General features: G+C 48.9%; 1 protein-coding gene across 2 annotated transcripts in view; it reads right to left on the minus strand.

The window, feature by feature from the left end:
- Window positions 1–12701, minus strand: part of ENTPD5 (ectonucleoside triphosphate diphosphohydrolase 5) — a 40261-nt gene extending 27560 nt beyond the window's left edge. For both annotated transcript variants that reach the window (XM_090033659.1, XM_090033657.1), the window contains exon 1: window positions 12639–12701. The gene's annotated coding sequence lies outside the window, so the exon portion shown is untranslated. The remainder of the gene's footprint in view (window positions 1–12638) is intronic.
- Between the last annotated feature and the right edge of the window lie 19 nt (window positions 12702–12720).

Below are 12720 nucleotides of genomic sequence, written 5' to 3' on the forward strand. Positions count from 1 at the left end.
TTTTAGCTGCCTGGAATTTGCCCCCCTGGCATGACTAGAGACCTGGGGATGTTCTGTTGGCAGCATCTGATCATCGATAAACTCAAACTAATAAAGAACAGCTTGCCTCGTCTAGTAGCTTCAGTGGTGAAAAGGCCTCCCTTGTTAGTTGAAAGTGGGGATAGAGAAGAGGTAAGTGAAGGCAGTGTCCCTTTTCATATCTTTCCAGCTGTTGTCATGGAGCTTTGGGGTAGAGGAGCAATCTCTTAAGTCTTACCTTGGATCCTTTTGGTCTGAGGTATGTAGCTAAGGTACTTTATGTTTCATGGATACAGTAATTATTGCTGCTTTCTGATAACTGATAGACAGGAAGCAATCTGAGCTGCTGATCTGCTTATATCCTCTGTTCCATGGTGCATCCTCCTTTAGCCTGTGTAGCATACACTCATATTACTGTTTTCCTGCTCTTTTCCTTCCCTCTCCCCTTACTTGTTTGGTTTACTCATGCCACATCTTTTCTTAAGTTACTCCTATGGAAAGCTATTTGGCAGAGACTGCTTTTGCCATACATACAGTACCTGGTATAATATGGTTCAGACAGGTATGACTTCTAGAGATGAATGCGATACAAATACTAATCAAGAGGTTAGTGGTTTTGTTGAAAAAGACAAGAACCGGGCATCTAGACCAGGTCTAATTATTTAGAAAACCTCTACCAGAAGATGTAAATCTTAAGGAAGTTAATGGTGGGAAATAGTTACCACAGGACAGGTTGTTTGTAAGTACAGAGGCAGCCACTGCCCCTTCAAGTGTTTGAATGATTTAAATGTTCCCTGCTAACAGTGAGATATATAGATATTAGTGGTTTTTCATTTTAATCACAGAAAAATGTGAATCACAGAAAAAATTGATAATTTTCTGTCATTAAAATTAAACACCGTTTTATTTTAAAATCACAGAAAATATAGATTTGGGATTTTTTAAATCTGAAAATTTGGGGATGTTTTTATCAGAGAAAACCAGCACCCCCACTTATCAGGTAAGTTTAGCCGCTTCATCCTATGCCAAAGCTCAAGTTACACAGCTGCTCTGAATTGCTTTTTGATTTTGTCCCAATGGGCTTTCAACATTGATGTTAATTAAATCAAGGCAGTTTTCCAAAGGGACTTCAACAGTATTCATACACCTGTAATCCATTCATTGCTGCCCCAAGAGAACCCTCAGTTGCTTTTATAAATGTAATGCCTCTTTACAGTCTCCTGTGTTTTGTAAAAGCATGTTTTGTTTTGATGAACAGTCTTCCTGATTCTCAGCACCTATTTCATTACACCAAAGCTAAGTGAATGCAGACACAATCTTCCTGAGAATTCTACCAAGCTACTGTATTAATCCTCCTCTCTCTACTAAGCAACTAATAGGAGGAGGAACAGGAATGCACAATTTTTTGATTTCCACAGTATACCCAGAGGTGGATAAATGAATGTGCCAAACAAAACAGGGTAAAACCAGTTTGTATGCCAATGTGAAATTGGATCACCCCAGAAGCTAACAGATGCAGGAGTATCACTTACTTATACTAGCTTAGTGCATTCACATGAGACAGGGCTTACTCTGTTTCACACAAAGGGATGGTGTTGCACGTGCTCGGTGGCTGCTGTAGCCCACTCCCCATCTTTCTGCCCCCACCCCCTCATCACAGAAATCATCCTAAACTCTGTGATATTGGGCCTGAGGCACTTAAAAGTCCCAAGCTTTAACTAGCTGGTCACTAACAAGCTATCAGTAAGAGTGAACAAGGGTGACAGTGTGGGAGAAGCTGGGGCTAGAACTGCTTACTCTTATGCTTTATGCTTTCACAAGAATGTACCAAAGAAGCACCTGCAACTTGTTTTTCCGCTTTGTTGTGTGAGAAGGTGAACCACAAGCTAACGGCTAGAAAGTCCCAAACTTTGCAACCAATTTCGCACCTATGTAACCCAAAGTACGCCTGCGCTAATGAAATTTTCCAATACCTTGTAATTGAGTATAAGCAATGGAGAATAGGCACTCGGGGTCGGCTTTGATCTGAGTCTCGTGACTCCAGGCCGACCTGCTTGCAAGCAATAAAGGCTTTGTCTCTGTGGCTTGTGGTGTGACTCACTTCTGGGGACCAAACTGGAACTTAGCCTCCAGGAGCTCGAATGGCCCCTTGTGCAACAATTCTGGCGAGCCAGCCAGGAGCGCTCTTGGACCACCCCGGGGCCGGACGACAAGACTGCCGTACGTGCTTGTGGAGTGCGCACCAAGCCATAATTTGGGCTTGCCACGAGGCCGAAAGCATGAGCCGGGGCACCCGGGAGGTTAAAGGCACTCCATTTCCATTTGAGTCACCCCAGCCGCGGACTCCGAGGACGAGGTACCTGGGCGTGTTTGGAGTGAGTATACTAATTCCCTGTCTCATTTTGTTAGTATTGTTATTTGTTGGTCCATCAGGACATTGGTCTGGGAATACCTTTTCCCAGGAATCGGAAAGAGACGTTATGGGTACAGGTCGCTCCCGGGTAGAAAACTCCTCCACCCCATTGGGTTGCATACTAAGAAATTTCGATAAATTCGTCAAATATGGAGATTATGGAATAAAAATGACTAAGGATGAGCTCACGAAGTTCAGCCAATTAGAGTGGCCGACCTTCGGAGTACACTGGCCAGGAATGGGATCTTTTGATGTTGACCGGGTCACAAGGGTATATGATATAGTAGTTCATGACGGACATTGGCACCAGTTCCCTTACATTGACTGTTGGTTGGGCATAGCCCAGGACCGACCGTCTTGGATCAAGAAACGTGCAACGGTACATAGGGTCATGGTGGCAAGAGATAAGGCTTGGGGGGGGGGGGGGGGGGGTCGAAAGAGTCCCCGGGTGTTAGATGATTCCAGTAGGGAGATAGATTTGGCGGGTTCCAGAGGGAGACAGGTTAGGCCACCCAGTCCCGTTAGCAATACGGACCGGGAAGAGACAACAGATTCTGACGAGGGTAATGCCTCCTCTCCGGAGCGTGATCGTCTGCCACCGTATCAGCCAAAGTCCACAGAGAATGGTCAGGAAAATCCCACGGCACCCCCCCCCGAATCAGCGGGAAGCCAATATAATCTTTGAGACCCGCCCAAGCAGAAGTCTCATCTGAACTGCCCCATGAGAGAGGTAATCGGGGAAGGAGGTGATACCACCTTTGTGTATGTTCCCTTTAGTACTTCAGATTTGTTCAATTGGAAAAATCAGAACCCATCCTTTCGGGAGGATCCTGAGAAAATGAGGGACCTTTTCAGATCAGTGGGGCAAACCCATAGACTCACCTGGGCAGATGTCCAAACGATGCTTCAGACGTTACTGACTCCCGAGGAAAGGCGATTAGTACTCGGCACAGCCGATCGATTGGCAGGGGCTCGCATAGAAGCAGGGGGAGAAGGGGATCGGACCCTCGGAGAAATATGTCCAGTTGAAGAACCAGGGTGGAATAGTTGCACTGCCGCAGGAAGGGACAGAGCCAGATGGCAATGTTAGCGGCAGCAATTGCGGGGAAACGTGAGGTGAGAGAAGAAAGAAGGAAGGGAGCAGGACGTGTCGAGGCGGATACATGTGCCTATTGTAAAGAAAAGGGACATTGGAAGCAAGAGTGCCCCCGGCTGAGGGAGAAGAGGGGGGAACACTCTAAGTCCCACCAAATGAGAGCTGAACTCTCCGGAGAGGAATCCAATTGATGGGGACCGGGATCCAAGGCCACTGCTCTGCGGGCAGAGTCCCGCAAGGATCCCATGGTAAAAATAAGGGTTGGTGGCAAAAATTATGAAGCATTAGTAGATACTGGGGCCACATTTTCAATGCTCCCCGAAAAACCCCCGCTTGGAGGGGAAAGTGGAAAGTATGTAACTGTAGAAGGAATTGAGGGTAAGCAGAGTAAGCTACCCATGTGCCCCTCCTCACCAAAATTGGCGACAATTTGCTTGAGCATGCCTTTGTTTATTTTCCCGCCTGCCCGGTTGCCCTGCTGGGACAAGATCTCCTTACTAAACTCCAAGCCGAGGGTTTTTTTCCGAGGAGACCAGATGGTGGTCCAACTGCCGGTGAAACAAGGATCCAACTACCAGATGGCACTCTTGGGGGGCGAAAGCTCAGCAGTGGGAATTGAAAGTTTAGAAAACGTACATCCACAGGTATGGGCCGACGGAACCCCCACAAGGGCCAAGTTCGTGACGCCAGTAAGAGTACGTCTCAAAGAAGGAGAGGGGCCCATTCGCGTAAAACAATGTGCCCTCAATAGACAGACTAGGATGGGACTGAAGCCCTTGATAGAGAAGTTTAAAGGATATGGCTGGCTGGTGGAGGGTTCGTGTCCGTTTAATACCCCCATACTCGGGGTACCCAAAGCTGATGGGACCTCGTATCGGCTGGTACAAGATCTACGAGCTGTAAACCAAAAGGTCTTAGCAGATCACCCAGTAGTCCCAAATCCTCACACCATCTTAACCCAAATCCTGCCAGATGCAAAGATCTTCTCAGTCCTTGATTTGAAAGATGCCTTCTTTTCCATTCCTCTCCACAAGGATAGCCAAAGGCTCTTTGCTTTTGAATGGGAAGATCTGGACACTCACCATAAGTCTCAACTTATGTGGACTGTTTTGCCTCAAGGATTTGTATCTGCCCCACAGTTGACGGGATGGATAGAAGCCTTCCCAACTCGGACAGCAACAGCATCAGTGGTGGCCCACACCCTGTTGAACGAAATCGTGCCCCGTTACTCCCTTCCGGAATCCATGGAGTCCGACCAAGGGGGACACTTTATTGGGAAGGTAACACAGGAGGTAGCTAAAGCCCTAGGGATTCAATGGAAACTCTACACTCCATGGAGACCTCAGAGTTCAGGCCAGGTGGAGCGCATGAACAGGACCCTAAAAGCAATGTTAACAAAAATTTGTATAGAAACACGCTTAAAATGGCCCCAGGCCTTAACTCGTATCCATAATACACCACAAAGAAGTATTAAATTGTCCCCCTATGAGATAATGTTTGGAATGCCGCCCCGAGTCTTGCCACCAGGAGCCCGAGAAGCAGTCACCTTCGAATTAGGTATTACTGAACTTAGAGCATATGTTATTGCCTTGCAGTCAGTCTTAACCTCTCTCCACAGGTACACCGCCTCCTTCCAGCGACTTCCCCTAGACACGCCAGTCCATAACTTCCAACCAGGAGACCGGGTATTGGTGCAGCAGTGGAGGCGGAAAAGTGGGAAAGCCCATACCAGGAGACGGACAGCAGCTCCCTGGGTGAGCCCGCACCGGAATCTGGGCCACCCTCGGAACAAGAAGCCGAAACCCCGACGAGTGAGCAAGCAGGGGACCTCATGCTCCGACTTAAGCGATCGTCTAAGACCTAGTAGTATGGCAAAACAGTTGCTTTGCTTGCTTTTTCTCTCATTCCTCCCAAATACCCCATTCCCCTTTTCTGAAGGAGTGTTAACCTCCTCCTACCAGCTTGCTAACCGCACGGCTCATAGTCTAAACATTTCTGCCTGTTGGCTTTGTGTATCCCAGCGAAGCTGGGGAACCGCTATCCCAGCCCCACCATCCCTGTGGGGTTCTCTACAGGCTAGTAATTCTCAATGGACAAGAACGCACCCTAAATCAGACAGGGGTCAGTCTCTGAGGGGAGGGGAACAAGCGCTTAAGTCGGCATGGAAATTCAGAGATCAGCCCTTTACAGCAAAAAGCCCAGCATCCGGGCCCATATTTGGATATATTACTAATCATGCTGAGAATTTATACCCAATTTGCTTGCAGAGCAATTATACCAGTCATCAAGGCTCTGTTTACCTCGGCAGCATAAGGCCCTGGCAATGTAATATTACCTTTTCGATCCAACCCCCAAAATTTACTACAGGAGGTTTCAATTATTCTGTATTCTCCCCCTCGCAACTTGAAAACTCTTCAAGACCCAGGCAGTACTCAAACTACTCCTGGGGTAGACCCACAAACTCACACCCAGCTTTGACAAAGGGAGGGCCAAATGCGATCCTATTGTATCAACCATTGCAGCCTCAAGGACAGGTCCTTTTCGATAGCAGCCGAGGGTCGATCTTCTTTGCCCCCACAAATGACACCTCCTACAAAGATCCTTCTCTAGATCCTTTGCTCTCAGCTACTATGGCTGCTCAAACGTTGCAGGCCTTTGTCGTAAAGGAAACTAGGAATGGAAGGGAGGTCAGCCTCAACCCTCAGCACTTGTATGCATCCGTCATCTTTAGCAGTGTCCTGTCTCCCGCATCGGGAGTCTACTGGATATGTGGCAATCGGGCCTACTGGGTCTTACCCCCCGGTTGGCAAGGGACTTGCTCCCTAGGGTTCGTATTGCCGCAGATCGAAGTAGCCCCCTCTGGAACACCACTCCCCTTCCAACTACAAGCAGTAAATAGACTGGCTAAAAGGGCAGTCCCTTTGCTACCCCTGATGGCAGTAGTAGCTGCTGCAGCCGGGACGGCTGGAGTAGCCACCGGGGGGAACTGCACTGGGGTTGCAGCAGGAACTATCCCAAGAAACGGCTAAGACACTCGAAAAGACAGGTGAAACCCTAACTTTGCTTCAACAACAACTTGACTCACTCGCGGGGGTAGTACTCCAAAACAGAAGAGCTCTTGACCTCCTGACATCAGGACAAGGGGGGATGTGTCTATTTCTCCAAGAAGAGTGCTGTTTTTATGTAAATCAATCAGGACAGGTACAAGAAAACATAAACGAGATATTACAGCACGCTAGCAATATCAAGTCATTAGGATGGGGAGGTTGGACAGGAGGACCAATGCAATGGCTACTATCGCTGCTTCTACCCCTTATACCAGTTTTGATGATAGGATTAGTCATCCTGATGTGCACACCCCACATAATACAAGCACTGAACCGGTTTATAGCCAGCAGGATAAAAGCAGCCACCCACCTACAACTTATAATGCTTCACAGAGGTCAAACAAGGGAGTAAAAGAAGGCATCTTGAGGGGGGATAATTGTGGGACAAGCTGGGGCTAGAACTGCTTACTCTTATGCTTTATGCTTTCACAAGAATGTACCAAAGAAGCACCTGCAACTTGTTTTTCCGCTTTGTTGCGTGAGAAGGAGAACCACAAGCTAACGGCTAGAAAGTCCCAAACTTTGCAACCAATTTCGCACCTATGTAACCCAAAGTACGCCTGCACTAATGGAATTTTCCAATACCTTGTAATTGAGTATATAAGCAACGGAGAATAGGCACTCGGGGTCGGCTTTGATCTGAGTCTCATGACTCCAGGCCGACCTGCTTGCAAGCAATAAAGGCTTTGTCTCTGTGGCTTGTGGTGTGACTCACTTCTGGGGACCAAATTGGAACTTAGCCTCCAGGAGCTCGAACGGCCCCTTGTGCAACAACAGGACCATTTCTCACCACATACAATTACCACAGAGGCCTATTGCCTCCAGCTCCTTGACTTGCTGACCATAAAACAGTCTGCTTCTGGCAATATGCGGAGCATTGTGTCACCATATTCACAATTACCTCATTATCCTCACTTGTACAAATGATTTGTTGGGCAAGGTGACTCATAGGAATTAGACAAGAGAGGCTGTGATTGACAAAGCTCTTAAAAAGTTCACAGTGGACCTGCACAGCATGCTTTTGCCTGGTACCTGTGTGTTCTTGGGAGAAGAAATCATCAACATGAAGGAGGATTTAGGATCATCTAAAAATCATTTATCACTGACTCTGCATGCAGGGAAAAACAGGAAGGTGGGGAGACTGTAGTGCTGCACATGTGAGATTATCTGTAGTGTTGGGAGAACTTGAAGATAAAGAAGGCCACATTCTCTGCAGAGCTTGCTCCAGAATAAAGGAAGCAGACCACCTATATGAGAGTCTTTTTGAGTGTAAGGAAAAAGGTAATAGCGATCTGGAACTTAGCAACTGCTGACTGCCACCGATCTACAGCCAGCCAGTTCAGCATGGGGAAATCTACTGCTAGACCTGCTCTGTGTAAGGGGACAGCTGCTTTCAAGAAGTTGCTCATCCCAGGAATTTTAAAATATCCAGGAGGTGACTGATGGCTTCATGCACATGGGGTTTTCTGATTGCATCAGGGCAATCAATGGCACACAACCTGATTCTTGCCCCTACAGCCAGGGCCCAGAGCACATCCACAAAAAAGGTTATTACTTGGCTGTATTTCATTGTAGTATTCCACTGTGGGAGATTCACATGTGCCACTTCTGGCTGCTCCACCAACTTGCAGAACTCCAGGCTTTCCACAGTTCAGTCCTGCTCTCCATGCTGAAATGAGGACTGCTTACTGGCCACTCCTAGCAGAGTTCAACAGTGTGACCCTGCCCCTGCTTACCTTAGTGACCCAGACTACCCACTGCTCCTGTGGCCCAAGAAGTTGAGATTGTGACCTGCAGGATGAGAGCAGAATGTGCCTTTGGCTGGCGCAAGGCCACCCGGAGGTTGCCTGTTGGTTGGCTGGATGTATCTGACCATCATGTTTGCACAAGGTCACTGCCCTGTTGCATTCTGTACATTGGCAGGACAAGGCTGTGAGGGAGGGATATGAGGAAGTGGTTTAGTGGCTCTCTTGGTAATCTAACTGCCCAGACCTATTGTTCCATGGCATTGACAAGGGGCTGTGAAGACTCAAGGTAATTTTCACTGGCTACCTTGAGGAAGGTCAAGATGTAGTCAACATCCTCAAGGAGCACAGTTGTTCTAACCATGAGCTTTTCTGTAGCTGGACCCACATTGGGATCTATGTACAGAAGACACAGTAATAATAAAGCTCACTGAATAAACAAACTACTGGTGTTTATGGAAAAAAACAACAAAACCACATTCACACAAAATGGAATAAATGGTTTGGTAACATCCACCAGGAGCATGGAGCAATAAAGAGAACTGTGAGCACAAAGTGCCAATAAACAAGGGAGCAAAATGCATTGCAACAGCATGCAGCAGATGGGGAGGCAAAAAAGAAGAGGGGAAAAATGTGTACAGCAAATGGACTTCAAGCCTGATGGTAGTGGGGTCATTCAGGGCCTCAGAGAACCAGCTCCACTGCCCATTGCATGGTCTGAAGCACCAAGGCAAAAAGACAGGGACACAAGAGATCAGCTCCCAGAAAGAGCTCTCTCCCAGGAGAGTAGAAACAGGCTGGGGTACTCCAGCTTACATGCTGCTGACCTCTAAAAATGATGCTGTCAAAGGACTGCAGTATACTCAGCAAATCCCCAGGTGACTTGAGTTGTGTCAACATGATTTTGGTGCCAGTGTCCTCTGGATTTGCTTGGGTATTAGCCAAGGCCCCTGTGTGATGACAGATCCTGGCTTTGCAGAGAACTTCCATGCCCCTCATTAGGGTCGTTGGTGGAGCTGGTCACAAATCATGGCTTGATGCTGGCGTCATCTGCCAAAACCACATCATGTTCCTCATAAGACGGCCACATGACCAAACAGCTGTAGGGGTTTTTGGGCTCTTTACAACACCACTGGATGTCCTTTGTCTTTGTTCTGCCCTGCTGTGGGCATCCTGCAGGTAGCCTGGTGCAGCCACCTGTGATGTACTGGTTTCATAGACAGTTGGTTCTTTCTGGGTTTTTTCCCTCTAAATACCTGTAGAACCTTTGACTGAGCCTACAGAGCAATGAGGTCAGTACCTTGTGTTCTAGTTGTTGGTGCAGGAGGTTGGAACTGGCATGTATGGTAGATGGTGATAGGTTGGGAGTAGGCGATGGCAAAAGGCTGGCAGCAAAGGTTGCAGAGATGAAACATGGAGGGGGATTTTCCAAGAGAAAGTCCTAACTCAAGAAGCAGTCAAAGCAGGAACAGCCTGATTCAAGCTTTGCATGAGATTTTAAATTGGCCAGGTAGGTCATATCTATGAACCTGGCATAGCCAAGGTGGAGAGGAGGCCAGGGTTGACACCTCTGGTAGGGTACAAAAGAGCACGGCAGGACAATCATCAAAATTAGGAAAGGGTTTGGGACAGTCACGCCCTATGCCACTGTATTCTGTACCAGTAAGTATTTACCCTTTATTCTTCCAGGGGTGAGTTGTCTGACTGGTGTAAATGTCTTATTTTATTTCTGTATAACTGCCGCGCGGCACTCTCACGTTTATGTAACCTTGTAGTTTTGGCTTCTAATCAAAATGAAAGCTTTATATTTTCCCACGCTTGTATTAAGCTGCACATGAGTACTTTGTAAGTTTCATTTCTTATCTATAAGTGTCATTCCTGCAGAAACAAAACTTATGTAGAAAATCTACCTAGTAACTATTATGTAAAAGAAAACTATCCTATCCCTGTATGCTTAGCTTATATCATAGTTAGTGTCACAGAGGCAGTCCAACCAACATCTATAAAGAGGCATAGAGGCAAGATGTAGCAGAGACGACGACTGGACGACCCTTCAGGCTTGATCACCCTGTAGCCAGTCGTCAGCCTCCCCGCCTGGGCATATCCCAGCGAAAACCAAGGCCTCGAAAATCCAACAATCGACAGCGATTCACCGCGTTACAGTTTTGTTATCTATCATCCTGTTCATAAGCTGTTGACCAGCCCTAGGACTAACTAGTAAGTAGCCGCACCTATCCCACAAGGGGTGAAAGCAAGGGCTCGCTAGTGAACCCTGTGGGCCAACAGACCCCCTTTGTATCCGGCATACTGTAACCGAAGAAACATCTGAGACTCCACCTCTTGACTGCCTCTCTTCGTAGCTTAGACAGCATATCTATGCTTTCTATACTTGTATTTACTGCAACTTCATTCCAGCCGGTCTCCCCTCTTATTCGTAAGAGGGTGAGGCCAGGTGAGTGAATGAAACAAATTTTTACTATACCTTATATTTACTCCGTAATAACGTCTACCACTAACACCCTGAGCTGTTGACCAGTTCTGGGACTTAAGGAGTTGGCAGCCGCACCTAGCCCATCGGGTTAGAACGCAAGGGCTTACTCCGGAACCCCGTGAACCAACAGACATCCTACAAACTTATTATAGAAAACTAACAACTTACTCTAAGTTGTCTACTTGCACCAACTCGGCGAACCTCGAAGGCAGTCATAAAGCTACCTTCAATCCCGCCCCACAAGCCACATGCTCGCCCGTTCCATAAAGCCCGCGGCTCCCCAAGCGGTGCCAGAATCACTAGCCCAGCATTCCACCACAACTGGAAAAAGTTAAAAAGTTTCAGGTGAGCATCAGCTGTTCGTGACTTCTGAGCTGAACAAGAATTATTTCTGGTTTGCTACAGAGAGGCAGTCAGCTGTGTCTGAAGTTTGGCAGAAAGCAGGGTAGGGGTGGCCAGGCTGTGGCATGGGTGTCACAAGAGTCATGGGCAGCTTATGTATGTGGCAAAGGGCAGACTGGGGAGGGAGCAGGCAGCCCAGTGGCAGACAGAATCTCAGAAAATAAGGGCTGGAAAGGACCTCAAGAGGTCATCTAGTCCAACCCCCTGCTCAGGGCAAGACCATCCCCAGTTAGATCATCCCAGCCAAGGCTTTGTCTACCTGGGTCTTAAAAACCTCCAAAGATGGAGATTCCACAACCACTCTGGGTAACCTGGTCCAGTGTCTTACTGCCCTCCTAGTCAAAGAGTTTTTCCTAATATTTACTTAAACTTCCCTTGCTCTAGCTTCAGACCATTGCACCTTGTTCTGTCATCTACCACCACTGGGAACAAGTCCAGCTCCATCCTTTTTGGAACCCCCTTCAGGTAGCTGAAAGCCACTATTAAGTCCCCCCCCTCACTCTCCTCTTCTCTAGCCCAAGTAAGCCCAGTTCCCTCAGTCTCTCCTCAGAAGTCGTGTCCCTCAGCCCCTGAACCATTTTTCTTGCCCTCCGCCAGACTGTCTCCAATTTGTCCACGTCCTTTCTGGGGGGGGCAAAACTGGACACAATACTCCAGATGTGGCCTCGCTAGTGCTAAATAAAGGGGAATAATCACTTCCCTTGATCCGCTGACAACACCCCTATCAATGTGGCCCAGTATGCTGTTAGCCTTCTTGGCAACAAGGGCACACTGCCAGCTCATATCCAGTTTTTTGTCCACTGTAATCTCCAATGTCCTTTTCTGCAGAGCTACTGCTTAGCCAGCCGTCCCCAGCCTGTACCACGGTGTGCAAGGGCAAGCAGCAGAAAGCAGAGCAGAGCAGAGCAGAGCCCGGGCAGGGGTGGAGGCGAACCTGGAGTGGCGCCGGGGGCTATTCTGCGCCCCTCCCTTGCACGGGGCACGAACTAACCGGTCCCGGGAGGCCCGAGCTGCCGCCGCAGGCTGCTTTGTGAGGCGCAGCCCGGGCAAGCTCCGGCCCCTCTGAACGAGTCCGTCCGGCGGCGCCGCCCAGGTGCTGACACGTTTCCCCGCTCCGACCGCCGTACCCTCGCTCTTCCTGCAGCTGCCGCCGGCCCCAAACCGCCCGGGAGCGACAAGCCGGTGGCGCCCGCAAGGAGGAGCCCCGGGCCAGTGGCTGCCACGGCTCTCGAAGGCGGCTGCGGACCGCGCGTGGAGCCGGGCGCTCGGACGCGGGCGGGCTGCGCCGCAGGGACGGGGCGCCGCTGCACTGCCCAGAGCCCAGACGCGGCCTGGGGTGGGGACGCGCCCGCGCTCGACCACTCACCGGCTCCGCGCAGCGCCTGGGACTCCCCATCTCGCCGGTGCGCGCGTCACGTCAGCGCGCAACGGGTGACGCTACGGTCGCA

Source organism: Crocodylus siamensis, chromosome 2 (assembly GCF_052110815.1).
Source record: "Crocodylus siamensis isolate JL-2025a chromosome 2, ASM5211081v1, whole genome shotgun sequence".
NCBI lineage: Eukaryota > Metazoa > Chordata > Crocodylia > Crocodylidae > Crocodylus > Crocodylus siamensis.